We start from the raw sequence: 13,199 nt of genomic DNA on the forward strand, positions 1-13,199 counted from the left end.
GAATTATTCTAAAGCCAATCCTTGCTTAGCCTGAAGAGCATTTAATGTCAAATAAACACTTATTTGACACTGATATAAAAGTGGGGCTAAGACCTATGCTGCAATGTTTAATAAATGTCAAAACTTTAATTTGCGATATCACAGAAAATCTGTTTCACAAATCACTAAAACTGGATGCCAGATGAGGGAAATAGTTATCCATAGTAAACTGGAATAAAATACTAGTGACTTGCAGAATTTCTGTCCTTAATATGAATAATGAAAACGCATGTTATGAGAAAGTGTTCTAAATAAAGATATAAATATGGTTTGCCCTTTCAAAAACAAAATTACCACTGTGATCCCTATTTTGAAAGGTTGTTAAAATATCAGTTTTTAGATTTATTAACATTTACCTATACTGTAGTTGGTTTTATTTTATTTTTTCTTTAGGATTACAATTATATAAACTTGGGATGTAAGTCTTTTTACTATTAGTAAACATTTTTTCTACAGGGTGCATTAATCACAAAATCCTTTTTTATACAGAAAATAAGCTCGGCTTCACACTGGTCTACCGAAAGGCTTTCTGGTTTTGGTTTTATAAACCAAACCTATTTGCAAAGGTTGTCAAAATATTTGCTTTTAGTTTTACTAAAATGAACCTATAGTGTTTTTTTTTTAGGATCATAAAAAATACAGTGGGTATAGAAAGGAATCACATTTCGTTGGTTTGCAGCCTGAAATTAAGACAGGCACAGTTTTTGTTGTATCCAGCTATATTTACAGCTTATAACATCCAAGTGAAAGACATAGCACCGACATGTCAGAAAAAAAAAATAGAGTTGGAAAAAGGATCACCCCTCATAAAATGATTTGTAAACTCAATCATATGTAGCTAATCACCTTCTCAATGTTACATAAAGCCATTTGAATTTCAACAGTGATCAGCTGTGATCATTTTGATTACCTCAGCATACAGAGCTTTCCTGGAGCATTTCAGTCCTTGGTAGTGCAACCGAAGCAAACAATCAACTATGGGTGGCAAGGCACTGCCAAAAGTTGTGGTTAGTTACACGTCAGGAGATGGATACAAATAAATTTCAAAGGCTTTATCAATGCCTAGAAGCACAGTAAAGTCTATCATTGAGCAGTGGAATGTATTTGGTACAACACAGACCCTCCCTGGATCAGGACTTCACTCCAAACTGGAAACTTGTGAGAAAGACTACAAGAGGCCTACAGCAACTCTAAAGCAGTTATGGGATGTTATGACAAAGAGTGGTCATTGTGTGCATGTGACAACAATATCACCAACTTCTCCACAAATGTGGCTTGTATGGGAGGGTTGCAAGAAAAAAGCCACTCCTCAAGAAAGGCCACATGCAGTCACAACTGAGCTTTGCCAAAACACACCTTAAAGATTCTGAGGCCACATGGAAAAAGGTGTTATGGTCAGATGAGTAGAATTTAAATATTTGGCCTCAATGCCAAACTATATATCTGGCGGAAATCCAATACAGCTCACCATCCAAATTGCACCATTCCTACAGTAAGGCATGGAGGTGGTAATATCCTGTTATGGAGATGTTTCTCTGTAGCAGGGACTGGAGCTGTTGTCAGGATAGAAGGAAAAATGGATGGTGCCAAATATCATCAAATTCTTGAGGAAAATCTGCTGCACTTTGCCAGAAAGTTGTCCATGGGAAGAAGGTTTACCTGCCAACATGACAATGACCCCATGCACACAGCGAAAATGACAACCCAGTGGTTAAAAGAGAAAAAGGTGAATGTCCTTGCATGGCTTAGTCAGAGCCCAGACTTCAACCCCATTGGAAATCTGTGGGATGACTTGAAGACTGTGGTCCACAAATGGTCACCATCAAATTTAACTGAACTTGAGCAGTTCTGCAAGGAAGAATGGACAAACACTACAAAGTCTAGATGGGCTCTAGTTAGTAGGGACTTATCCCAACAGACTAGGGTCTGATTCACACCTATGCATTTTTAGTGCTTTTTGCATTTTGCAGATTTGCACTACAGAACGTGTTCCATAGGGAACCATGTTAAATGGACTGTAGTGCAAATCTGCAGAATGCAAAAAGCACAAACAATGCATAGGTGTGAATCCAGCCTAAAGGCTGTGATTAAAGCAAAAGGTTGTTCAACAAAACACTGGCGTAAGGGGGTGATCCTTTTTAAAACTCATTGATTTTGTTTTTATTTTATTTTTTTATGACATGTTGGTGTTATATATTTTACTTGGATGTTATAAATTGCATTGATTAAATAAGCTGGATAAAAAAAAAACTGTGTCTGTCTTCATTTGAGGCTGCAAAGCAACAAAATGTGACTATTTTAAGGGGAGGGGGTGATTATTTTCTATACCCATTGTATATTTAATTACAGTATGTAAATGACTGTGCACCTTGTTGCTGATTAATAAATGTATGTAATAAATAAATATATATATAATCTTGGGACTTTTTTTAACAACATATATTACAAAGCAAATGAAAGCCCAGTACTAGCTAGTCACTTTCTGACTGCCTCAACCTAACACAAAATTCAATCCACATGATATTCAGCTATGTGGTCATTTAAACTTTTGTTATTTAGTGCTAACACCAACACAAGAAGGTAAAAAAGGAGAAGGGGGTCTACCAGCCTTCTTCCAGTTGTAGATAAATTTGTATATGTAGCAAGGTCTCTTCCCCTGTCCAGTCTAATGAGGACCTCCAAGGCCAAAGATAGCTGACATCCTTCAATATGTAATGGGTTGTGAGGTATAGTGGGTGCAAACATGGTGAAAGTTATTGGGCATTAGACACTTCTTGGATGTAAAATAGGTTTTATTTCTTTTGACAGTCCTTTTTGTATTTTTGGGGGAAAGAGGGTTAGGGCCAGGACACCCTTAAGTAGTTATAGCCATATGTAAAAATGCAAGTTACAGTGTTGTCATCCAAAAAGGAAAATAATGGAGAATAAACTAATATTTCTTGCACCCAACGCGTTTCGGAGTGAATATGTAGTTCTCCTTCAGGGATGTAGTTTTTAGCAAGAAACTTAGTATTATACAATGAAATGACAACTGTTGCTGATTAACCACTTGGGTACCGCGCTATTGCCGAATGACGGCATTAGCGCGGACCTAGATTGCCGGGACTACGTCTATTGACGTCGTCCCGGTTACGAGCGGCCTGCGCGCCCCCTGAGGGGCGCGCGCGGCGCGCTCTGTGATCGGCGAGTCCGTGAGACTCGCCTGATCACCGATCCGTGTAAGGGGTCGATCCCGACCCCTTATCACGTGATCAGCTGTCAGCCAATGACAGCTGATCATGTGATAAAACGGAGCCGGTAATCGGCTAGTATTCCTCCTCGCGCTGACAGCGCGAGGAGAAAAAAAAAAAGCCGATCGCCGGCGGCCGTGTTCGGGACATCAGTCCCGATCACGGCCAACAATTCAAGCGGACACCTGCCCCCTGCCAGTGCCCACCTGCCACCCGCAGTGCCATCCTGAAATAAAGTAAGTGCCCCCTGTCAGTGCCACCCAGCAGTGCCCATAGTGCCCACAGTGCCACCCAGCAGTGCCCACAGTGCCACCCAGCAGTGCCCACAGTGCCACCCACAGTGCCACCCACAGTGCCACCCAAAATCTGCCTCAAAGGTGCTGCACCCCAGTGCCGCCCATCAGTGCCCAGCAGTGCCGCCCATCAGTGCCCAGCAGTGCCGCCCATCAGTGCCCAGCAGTGCCACCTATCAGAGCCACCTATCAGTGCCACCTATCAGTGCCCATCAGTCCCATCTATCTGTGGTACCTATCAGTGCCCATCCGTGCCACCCATCCGTGCCACTTATCCATGCCACCCATCCGTGCCATCTTATCTGTGCCCATCTTTGCCCATCAGTGCCGCCTTATCTGTGCCCATCGGTGCCGCCTTATCTGTGCCTATTAGTGCCGCCTTAACTATGCCTATCAGTGCCCACCAGTGCAGCCTATCAGTGCCCACCAATGCAGCCCATCAGTGCCCACCAATGCAGCCCATCAGTGCCCACCAATGCAGCCATCAGTGCCGCCTAATCAGCGCACTTCAATGAAGGAGAAAAATGACCCGTTTGCAAAATTTTATAACAAACTATTAAAACATGATTTATTTATTTTTATTTTTTGCATCTTTTTTTGTTTGTTTAGCAAAAAATAAAACTCCGAGCTGTAACTAAATACCACCAAAAGAAAGCTCTATTTGTGGGAAAAAAATGATAAAAATTTCATTTGGGTACAGTGTTGTATGCCCGCGCAATTGTCATTCAAAGTGCATCAGCGCTGAAAGCTGAAAATTGGTCTGGGACTGAGGGGGGTTTAAGTGCCCAGTAAGCAAGTGGTTAAAAACATGGAAGTACACAGAAGTCGCTTCAAAAATTCTTGAGCCGGAGAGTTCAACACAGAGGCATAACTCAATGACGGGCAGGTGCCTGGCCCAAAACTACTAGTCCAACTCTCCCACACTCTCCCACACAGCCAGCACCGACTCGAGAGGCAAATACCATGGGACCCACTGAAGAAGGAGAACTACATATTCACTCTGAAATGCGTTGGGTGCAAGAAATATTAGTTTATTACCCATTATTTTCCTTTTTGGATGACAACACTGTAACTTGCATTTTTACATATAGTTATATGCTCTTTATTATATGTTTTGTACTTTTATATTTCAATAAATACTTTTTCATATTAGATAACTTTCATAATAATTTTCTGTGCCTTAAAAGTTTGCCACCAGGGGATTCTGTTTAATTTTTTGTAACATTGGATGTGGCACATTACATGCCCAACAACATCTGACTTACCTTTGTAAATTAAGTAGTTTTAGATTCAATTGGCAAACTCTGAGACTTAAATAGGAGGACAGCCATGCAGGGAAAGGCCCCAGCAAGGCTCCACTTCTGCACATGCAGGAATGCTGTCTCCTATGGCAACAGTCCTTTAACAGTTCCTAACTCAAGTATAACATTTCTTTCAGCTCCACTACAACTGCCTCTTGTAGTTCTTCAACACTGAGCTCCCGGTCTCTCACTAGACCCTCTGATGAACTGACTCTGAATCTGTAACGTTCCTACGTACCTGACGGATGAGGTCAATAGTGCAGAGGAAGGCCTCCCTTATGTATCTAACTCACAGCCCCTGATAGAGCAGACAGACAGCTTGGGAGTGCAGAATGGTATGAGTGCCTGGTGGGTCGGCTGTCAGAATGGCCGCTCTGGGGTTCCTGATGCTGCAGGGATGAGGATCAGCAAGGTGAAGGATCATGACAGCAGACTGGCTGGAAACTGGATCAACTGATATCAGGACACACACACACCTGGATGCAAGGGCTGACAGACAGTGGATCAACCCAGAGGAGTATGGATCACAAGCAGGTGCAGGCAGACTGGATCTTTACACAGGCAGGACTGAAATGGCCCAAAAGAGTTGATTCTTCCCAGGGTGGCCAGCAGCCTTGGGAGAATAGTAAGTGTGGAGCACGGCATTACAGAGACTCTCTGGGACAAAGCAGAGGTCACAAGGTTTCTTAGGCGGAGCATGGACCTGAGCAGCAAGAATTCTGTCACCCAAAGCAGAAGTGAGACTGGTACGAACCCGAGCCAGAATATGATCAGAGGAATCACAGGAACCGGAGCCGACTCCATCTTGGAAGTGGAGGAAAATTGTCGTGACAAAGCTTCGCCCTTTTATTCTTACTACTGGATAAGAATGAGACAATGTAATTGAAACATGACAGGAAAAGAGCCCATCGCGCCCTTCTGGGAGAGAGGTATTTAGCCTTAGACAAGAATGTGAGATTCTCATGGTTAGTAAGAATGAGAACCTGCACAGTTGTACCTTCGAGGAGATGTCTCCATTCTTTCAGGGCTAAAATGATCGCTAATAGCTCTATGTCCCCAATCTAGTAATTGCACTCTGTAGGTGACAATTTCTTGGAAAAGTAGCCACAAGGATGCATAGTGCTCTCAGAGGTAGGACGTTGAAACAGAAGGGTGCCAACTCCAGTCTCAGAAGCATCAACCTCAAGGATAAAAGGTAACGTAGGAACAGGATGTGCCAACACAGGAGCAGAAACAAATGCAGCCTTGAGACTCTCAAAGGCCTTAATGGACTCGTAACTTCTCATCTCTGGTCAAGCCCCTGACTGATATGACCAGAAAGGACGGTAAAACACAGAGGGTTACCATCCTTTCTGGTCATATCAGTCAGGGGCTTGACCAGAGACGAGAAGTTACACATAAACTTCCGATATTAGTTGGCAAAGCCAAGAAAACACTGAAGAGGATATAAACCCATGGGTCGGGGTCACTGTAGGACTGCTGAAAGTTTCTCTGGGTCCATCAAAAAAACAGCAGTGGAAATGACATAACCCAGGAATTTAACCTGTTCACGATGGAATTCGCACTTCTCCAATTTACAATAGAGGTTGTTTTCTCTTAGTTTCTGAAGCACATGACAGACATCTGTGCGGTGGCTCTCCAGGGACTTGGAAAATATGAGGATATCATCAAGATAAACCACCACACATAACTGCAACAAATCTCGGAGGACATAATTAATAAATTCCTGGAAAACTGCCGGGGAGTTACAAAGGCCAAAAGGCATTACGAAGTACTCATAATGGCCTGTTCTGGTATTAAACGCAGTTTTCCACTCGTCGCCCTCCTTAATCCTCAAGAGATTATATGCCCCTCTCAAATCAAGCTTCATGAAAACCTTTGCTCCCTCGAGGTGGTCAAATAACTCTGTAATCAATGGAATCGGATAGGCATTCTTAATCCTGAAACGATTGAGACCCTTATAATCAATACAGTGTCTCAGTTCACCATTCTTCTTCTTCACAAAGAAGAAACCAGCACCAGCAGGAGACGAGGATTTGCAAATGTCATACCCCCTCGTGGCCTTATCTCGGCCACGAGGGGGTATGACACCAGGTTACAGGTCAATTGCACAATCATATGACCGGTGTGGAGGCAAACTACCGTCTTGTCAAAGACATCACTAAAATCACGGTACTTTTCCGGCAGGGAAGAGAGTGAAGAGGGGCACAGGACCTTGGCTACCTTCTGGAAGCATGTCTTACTGCATTGTGGTGACCAGGAGAGAACCTCAGCACAGAGACAATCAAAAGAGGGGTTGTGCCTCTGTAACCAAGGATAACCAATAACCAGCAGAAACTTAGGTGAGGAAATAACTTGGAATTGGAAGGTCAATTGCACAATCATACTCCCGGTGTGGAGGCAAACTACCGGCTTGAACTTTGTCAAAGATATTGCTAGGTGAGGAAATAACTTGGAATTGGATCTTTCAAGAGGGCCCATCCCGATAAATTTGCCGGAGGCTGCCCCTTGGGAGGGGGCAATGTCATGGAGATCCTGCCAGAAATCTGCACCCCAGGCTCTCTGGCTCGTGGCCGCAGGCACCATCACGTGTGCGCGTGCACGGGAACGCGCGTGTGCACACGCGCCTGTGCGTGGGAGCGCACACGCCCCTGGCTATTTAAGCCTGCCTGTCACAGACGGTCCCCGCTGTATGCTCTACAGAGTTGTGTGCCCGAGAACCTGATCTGAAGTACTTACCTGTGATTTAGACCCGGCTTGTCTGTGACCTACCCATTATCTGCCTGCACCCGACCCCGGCCTGTCAGTGACTACTCTCCTGCCTGCTTCCTTGTACCTTTGCTGCCAGCCTGATACCTGACCTTGGCCTGTCTGTGACTTCTCTCCTGCCTGCTCCCTTATACCTTGCTTCCAGCCTGATACCTGACCCGGCCTGTTTGATGATCCAGTCTGCTAAGCTGATCCAGTTTGCTGAGCTGATCCTACCTATCAAGCTGTTCCAGTCTGCTAAGCTGATCCAGTTTGCTGAGCTGATCCTACCTGCCAAGCTGTTCCAGTCTGCTAAGCTGATCCAGTTTGCTGAGCTGATCCTACCTGCCAATCTGTTCCAGTCTGCTAAGTTGATCCAGTTTGCTGAGCTGATCCAGGTTGCTGAGCTTATCCAGTCTGCTGAGTTGATCCTGTCTGCCAAGCTGTTCCTGTCTGCTGAGCCAGTCTGTTCAGCCTTTCCGGTCTGTTGATCCTGCCAGGCACCCATGCCCCTCCTTACTCCTGTGTCTCCTGTTACCTTACCAGGGAACCGGTAGTGGGAGCCGTAAGGGAGGCCTCCCTCTGCAATTCAGGCTCAAAACCATTAGGTACGTGACAATCAGTGTGTGTAAACATTCACAAAATCCAAAAAAGTTCCCAAGTAACAAATTACATCCAACTGAGCAACTTAATGATGGTGATTCTCGGTGCAAGGATCATCCACAAGTGATCAGAAAGTGCAAAACCTCCACCTTTATGCGCTCACCAGAGAGATCGTGGTTATGTGCATATCAAGCTGATCACATAAACTCCATTTCTCTGGTCCGCAGTAAAGGCATCGGGCATCCAAAACGGGAACCTATGTGAATATTGCTCACCAACACGGAGCCAAGGATGAGGAATATAGTATAGTATTTTAATGGTATAAACTCAGAAGCAGCAATGTGACGTCAGCACGTAAGGCCTTATGTGCTGACGTTACGCCGCTGTTTCCAAGTCACTTGTGGATGATCCTTGCACCAAGAATCACCATCATTGAGTTGCTCAGTTAGATGTAATTTGTTACTTGGGGACTTTCTTTTGGACTTTGTAAATGTTTACACACATTGATGGTCACTATAGTGGTTCTTTTACTAAGGTTTTATATTAATACATGTGGATTTTTTGTTTCATTTGTTTCAGAATTGTTTACTAGGTCTCTATGAACTTTATTTTTAAGCACTGCACTTTTTCTTGATATTTTGTATATTAGGTTGGTTGGTCACCCTTTTTCTGCAAGCAGCTTCTACCTCTGAGCGCTCACTTGTATTTTTTTTTTAGGGTGATATAAACAGTTTTTGAAGATCAGAATTACAACAGTGGATACTGTGAATGGTGACTTTTTCCCATAACACTGCATTGGTAATCTGCCACAGTGACAATCACAGTCAGCTGTTAAGAATGTGCCCAGCTAGAAGACAGCAAAAGTGTTAAGCCCCAAATTGAATGACTTTGATTTTTTGAGGATGAATTGCTCCACAGTGGATGTAACTGCAGAAGTTAGTGTTGTCTCATTTTAAAGTATATTTAGTGCTTGTTAGGAATATAAACATTTCTGTCACGTACCTGGTCTTGAAGCCGAAATGCTGAGAGGGCTCTCCTTGTGTCCCTGAAGGTGAGAACAGGGAACACGAAGCCCAAAGAAGCAGAAATTGCTGGCTGTGCCACAGATGAGATATGTAGGTGTGGAGGTTTTTCTGCAGGTGGATACCAGATGAGGAGGGCAACAGGACCCAGAAGAGCTGATGGTTGTGTGGACTGCACACAGCAGGGAGCAGGTTGCAGTGGAACGTGCAGCAGGCTGGATACAGCAGGTAAGTACAGCAGGCTGGAGCAACAGGTAGGTACAGCAGGCTGGTTACAGCAGGTAGGCACCTAGGCAGATCACAGCAAGCAGGGCAAAGCAAGAGGCATAGTCAGGGATGGTAGCAGAGGTCAGTGGAGCCAGTGGTCAGCATACAGGAGATCAGAGACTTGGTCAAGCAAGCCAAGGTCATACACAGGGCAGCAGACAAAAGCAGATCCGTGAACAAGCCGAGGTCAAAGCCAGGAGAGAGACCAGAGGTATCCAAGGGCAAGCCAAGTCGGCAGTGGGTAATCCGGAAGCATAAGCAAAATAAGGGAACAGGAATCTGAAGACCAGACAGTAATGTCCATGAGAAATGTGCAGTTTGTTTCGTTCCGAATGAATATATCCGAATATCTGAATTACAATATGAACACATTTTACAGAATGGTCCGAATAAAGAAACAAACTTCATCCGAATTTTGGTAAGTCGGAGTGAAATTCAAATCAAATTTTACATTGAACTCCAGTTGAATTCTAACTACACATAATGCTGAATCAAAAACTGTGTGCTATTAGAGTACCATTTCGAAATAATGCTGTTTTTTTAAGCCAAAGGTGATTTAGACAGTCATTGTAATCATTTGATGAATATTTTTCTTTTGTTTGTTCACTGCATTCAAATCGAAAACTATATAACATTTTTATTTCGACCGATTCTAAGATATACGATTTGAACATTTTGAATCGAAAAAATCTGTAAATTCTAAGAAAATTACAAAATTCTGAATACGAATTGAACGAATCAACCGAATTGAACTAAACAAAATAACTAAATTTACGAATCAAAAAGAAACTAAACAAAACACATTTTTTCGTCATGCACATGTCCATGTGCAACAGTCACTCTTTTAAAGGGCAGAATCGGTGACGCACGGCGTGCGTCACGGCGCATTTGTGTGCGCACGTTCACCGCCAATTTGCGGATTCCTGCACAAATGGGCGCAGCCATATTGGAAAATTGCCACTGTGCCAGGCCTACGGGAAACTCTCCTCCGGCTAGTTTGGACAATTTTTGAATATCTATAGCCTGGTCACAGCTTTACTAGTTACATTTTTGCAATGCTGATAATAGTTGGTTTGTGTGTTGTTGTTGCTGGTAAAATTGTAAGCTTGGCATTAACTGAAGTACTTGGACAAAATCCTTTATTTGTATGGGCCTGAAGGGTAAAATGGAAATAAACTAGACAAATAATGGATTTTATTGGCAGTTATAAATAAATAACCAAAGCCTTTATCAAAATGATATTTCTAACAGATCCATTACATATACTGTTTCAGGAAACCATTTCTAGATACTATGAAATATTTTTCTCCAGTAAATCACGGCTATTCATTAGACCTGATGAATTGGTGTCATTTAGAGCCCAAACTCATTTCCATAATAATGTTCTTTCATGTTGAAGTAAAAGTCATTATCTCACCAAGTACATACTGTCTTGGAATACACATCAGTCATGTTTCTACAATACAAAAGTAAACTCCAATGCAGCAAAACAGCCTAAATAAATATAAAAAATTCTGAGACTGGTAACACTAGGGAGATGTTAATAAACAACACTTGATGTGATTACAAAACAGTGGTTGACATGGAAGCAGGAGCAGCGATCAATGCACAGTTACAATGCAGGGAAGAAAAAAGAATCTGTTACAAGTCAAACATAATGACATTTTTAAGCACTTGATTAGAAAAGCAATCACTTGTAAAACAACACATCCACAATGCTGCCTGTTGATCTGTTGCTAGCTGCGTACGTATTCCTTAGAGCCTACTGAAGTAAACAAAGTGGTTAATAAGAAATGATTGCTTCTGGCTAACAGAGCATCTGATTTTTCCCTTCAACACAGAATAATCATTTAGAATCTAGCTGGAAAAGAACAATAAAGAACTTTAAATTGTACAATTGATATTTTATTTCTGAATTACGATGGTTATTACAGAGAACTTATGAAGTTATATTTATGTTTTAATTGACAGACTAAGCATAATACCAGTAGTGAAGAGAAAACAGGTCTTTTAAATTGCGACCTTAGTTTCCTATTGCAAATGCTGCTTAATGCATGGAAAGTTTTGTCACCTTCTGACTTGGAACTCTCTACAGGCAGCTTATCTCTTTTATAAGACATAGACAATGAATCCAATGTATTTTACTTCATAGATGTGCAGTACAGATTATGTTTTTCCAGTCTTTTGAAGTGTAAGAAGACAATGACTTTCCTATGCACCGTCTCTGCAAAAAATGAACTAAATGAGGGAATAAGGAAAAAATAGGGAGGGTTTAGTCAGGATTGATTTAACACTAAACAGGAGGGGAGGACAGAAGGAGATACCAAATCACATATGTAAACAAGTTGTGGTGTCTCTAGACCAGGGGTCTCCAAACTATGACCTTCCAGTTGTTCAGGAACTACAATTCCCATCACGCCTAGTCATGTCTGTGAATGTTAGAATTTTACAATGCCTCATGGGATCTGTAGTTCTGCAACAGCTGGAGGGCCGTAGTTTGGAGACCCCTGCTCTAGACCATGACTAGATGTCAGCATACTACAGAACACTAACAACCTGATACAGGCAATACAACAACTGAAAAAATACAAATAGATGGGACTGAACACTGCAAACAGTAAAGTTAAAGCAGAATTCCAGCCATAGCCTAACTGTTCTTAACCACTTGAGGTCCGCACTATAGCCGAATGACGGCCACAGCGCGGACCTGAATTTCCAGGAGGCCATCATAAGATGTCCTCCCCTTTGCACGCTCCCCGCATGCTATGATCACAGAGTCACAGAGACTCAGGTGATCACCGATCCAAGTAAGGGGCTGGTCCCGGTCCCTTACCACGTGATCAGCTGTCAGCCAATGACTTAAGTGCCCAGTAAGCAAGTGGTTAAAAATGCTCTCCCCCCAAAGTCTATGCTAACTTGTGTAAAAAGGATGTATATACTTATCTATTTCAGCCCACTCTGGTCTGGTCATGTGATCCGTCTTCCCTGTGTCAGCCAGTGCCAACTTTAGAGGAAAGGAGGGACCATTGACAATGGCTTCACCATGGAACTCTATAGGTGATGTCATCACTCCTGGCTTTCTCTGCCTTTAAAAGGGCTCTCTCCATTACCCTGGCTTACAGAGCATATCATGTGATTTTACCGGAGTGTGCTGAAAATAGGTGAGTATATGCATCTTTTTTTACACAGGTTAGCTAGTATAAGTGTTGGGGGGGGGGCATTTTTTTGAATACTGTAGTTATGCATTAGCTGGAATTCTATCTTAATCATCTACATTTATCTTCTATTTTTGGGCGCTACAACAGAATTGGCATTATGAAGACATCTCACCCTACCCTGTTAGATATTCCATTTATTTTATGTTGGCCTTTTTTTTAGAATACTGTAGTTAGCCATTAGCTGAAATTCTATCCTAATCATATACATTTATCTTCTATTTTTGGGCACTTCAACAGAATTGGCATTATGAGGACAGCTCATCCTACCCTGTTAGATATTCCATTTATTTTATGTTAAATTTTGTAGAAATGCTGAGATTTTCCCTACTGCAGCAAGATGAGAAAGGTTCAGACAAACAAAGGAAGTATAGATATTCAGCCCCCACATCCAATCACTGGCTAAATCCTGCCGCCTTAACCTCCACAACATCTCCAGAATTCGACCTTTCCTGACCAGGGCCGGTGCTACCACTAGGCA

The 13,199-nt window shown here is 42.7% G+C and overlaps 1 long non-coding RNA gene across 1 annotated transcript in view; it reads right to left on the bottom strand.

Moving 5' to 3' along the window:
• LOC143963771 (uncharacterized) overlaps window positions 1-12,356 on the bottom strand; it is a 44,371-nt gene extending 32,015 nt beyond the window's left edge. The window contains exon 1 of the long non-coding RNA XR_013271037.1: window positions 9,217-12,356. This is a non-coding gene — a long non-coding RNA (uncharacterized LOC143963771). The remainder of the gene's footprint in view (window positions 1-9,216) is intronic.
• Between the last annotated feature and the right edge of the window lie 843 nt (window positions 12,357-13,199).

The sequence above is a fragment of the Lithobates pipiens genome, unplaced genomic scaffold, assembly GCF_037356315.1.
Source record: "Lithobates pipiens isolate NorthernLeopardFrog02 unplaced genomic scaffold, aLitPip1_a1.2 Scaffold_8, whole genome shotgun sequence".
Classification (NCBI taxonomy): Eukaryota; Metazoa; Chordata; class Amphibia; order Anura; family Ranidae; genus Lithobates; species Lithobates pipiens.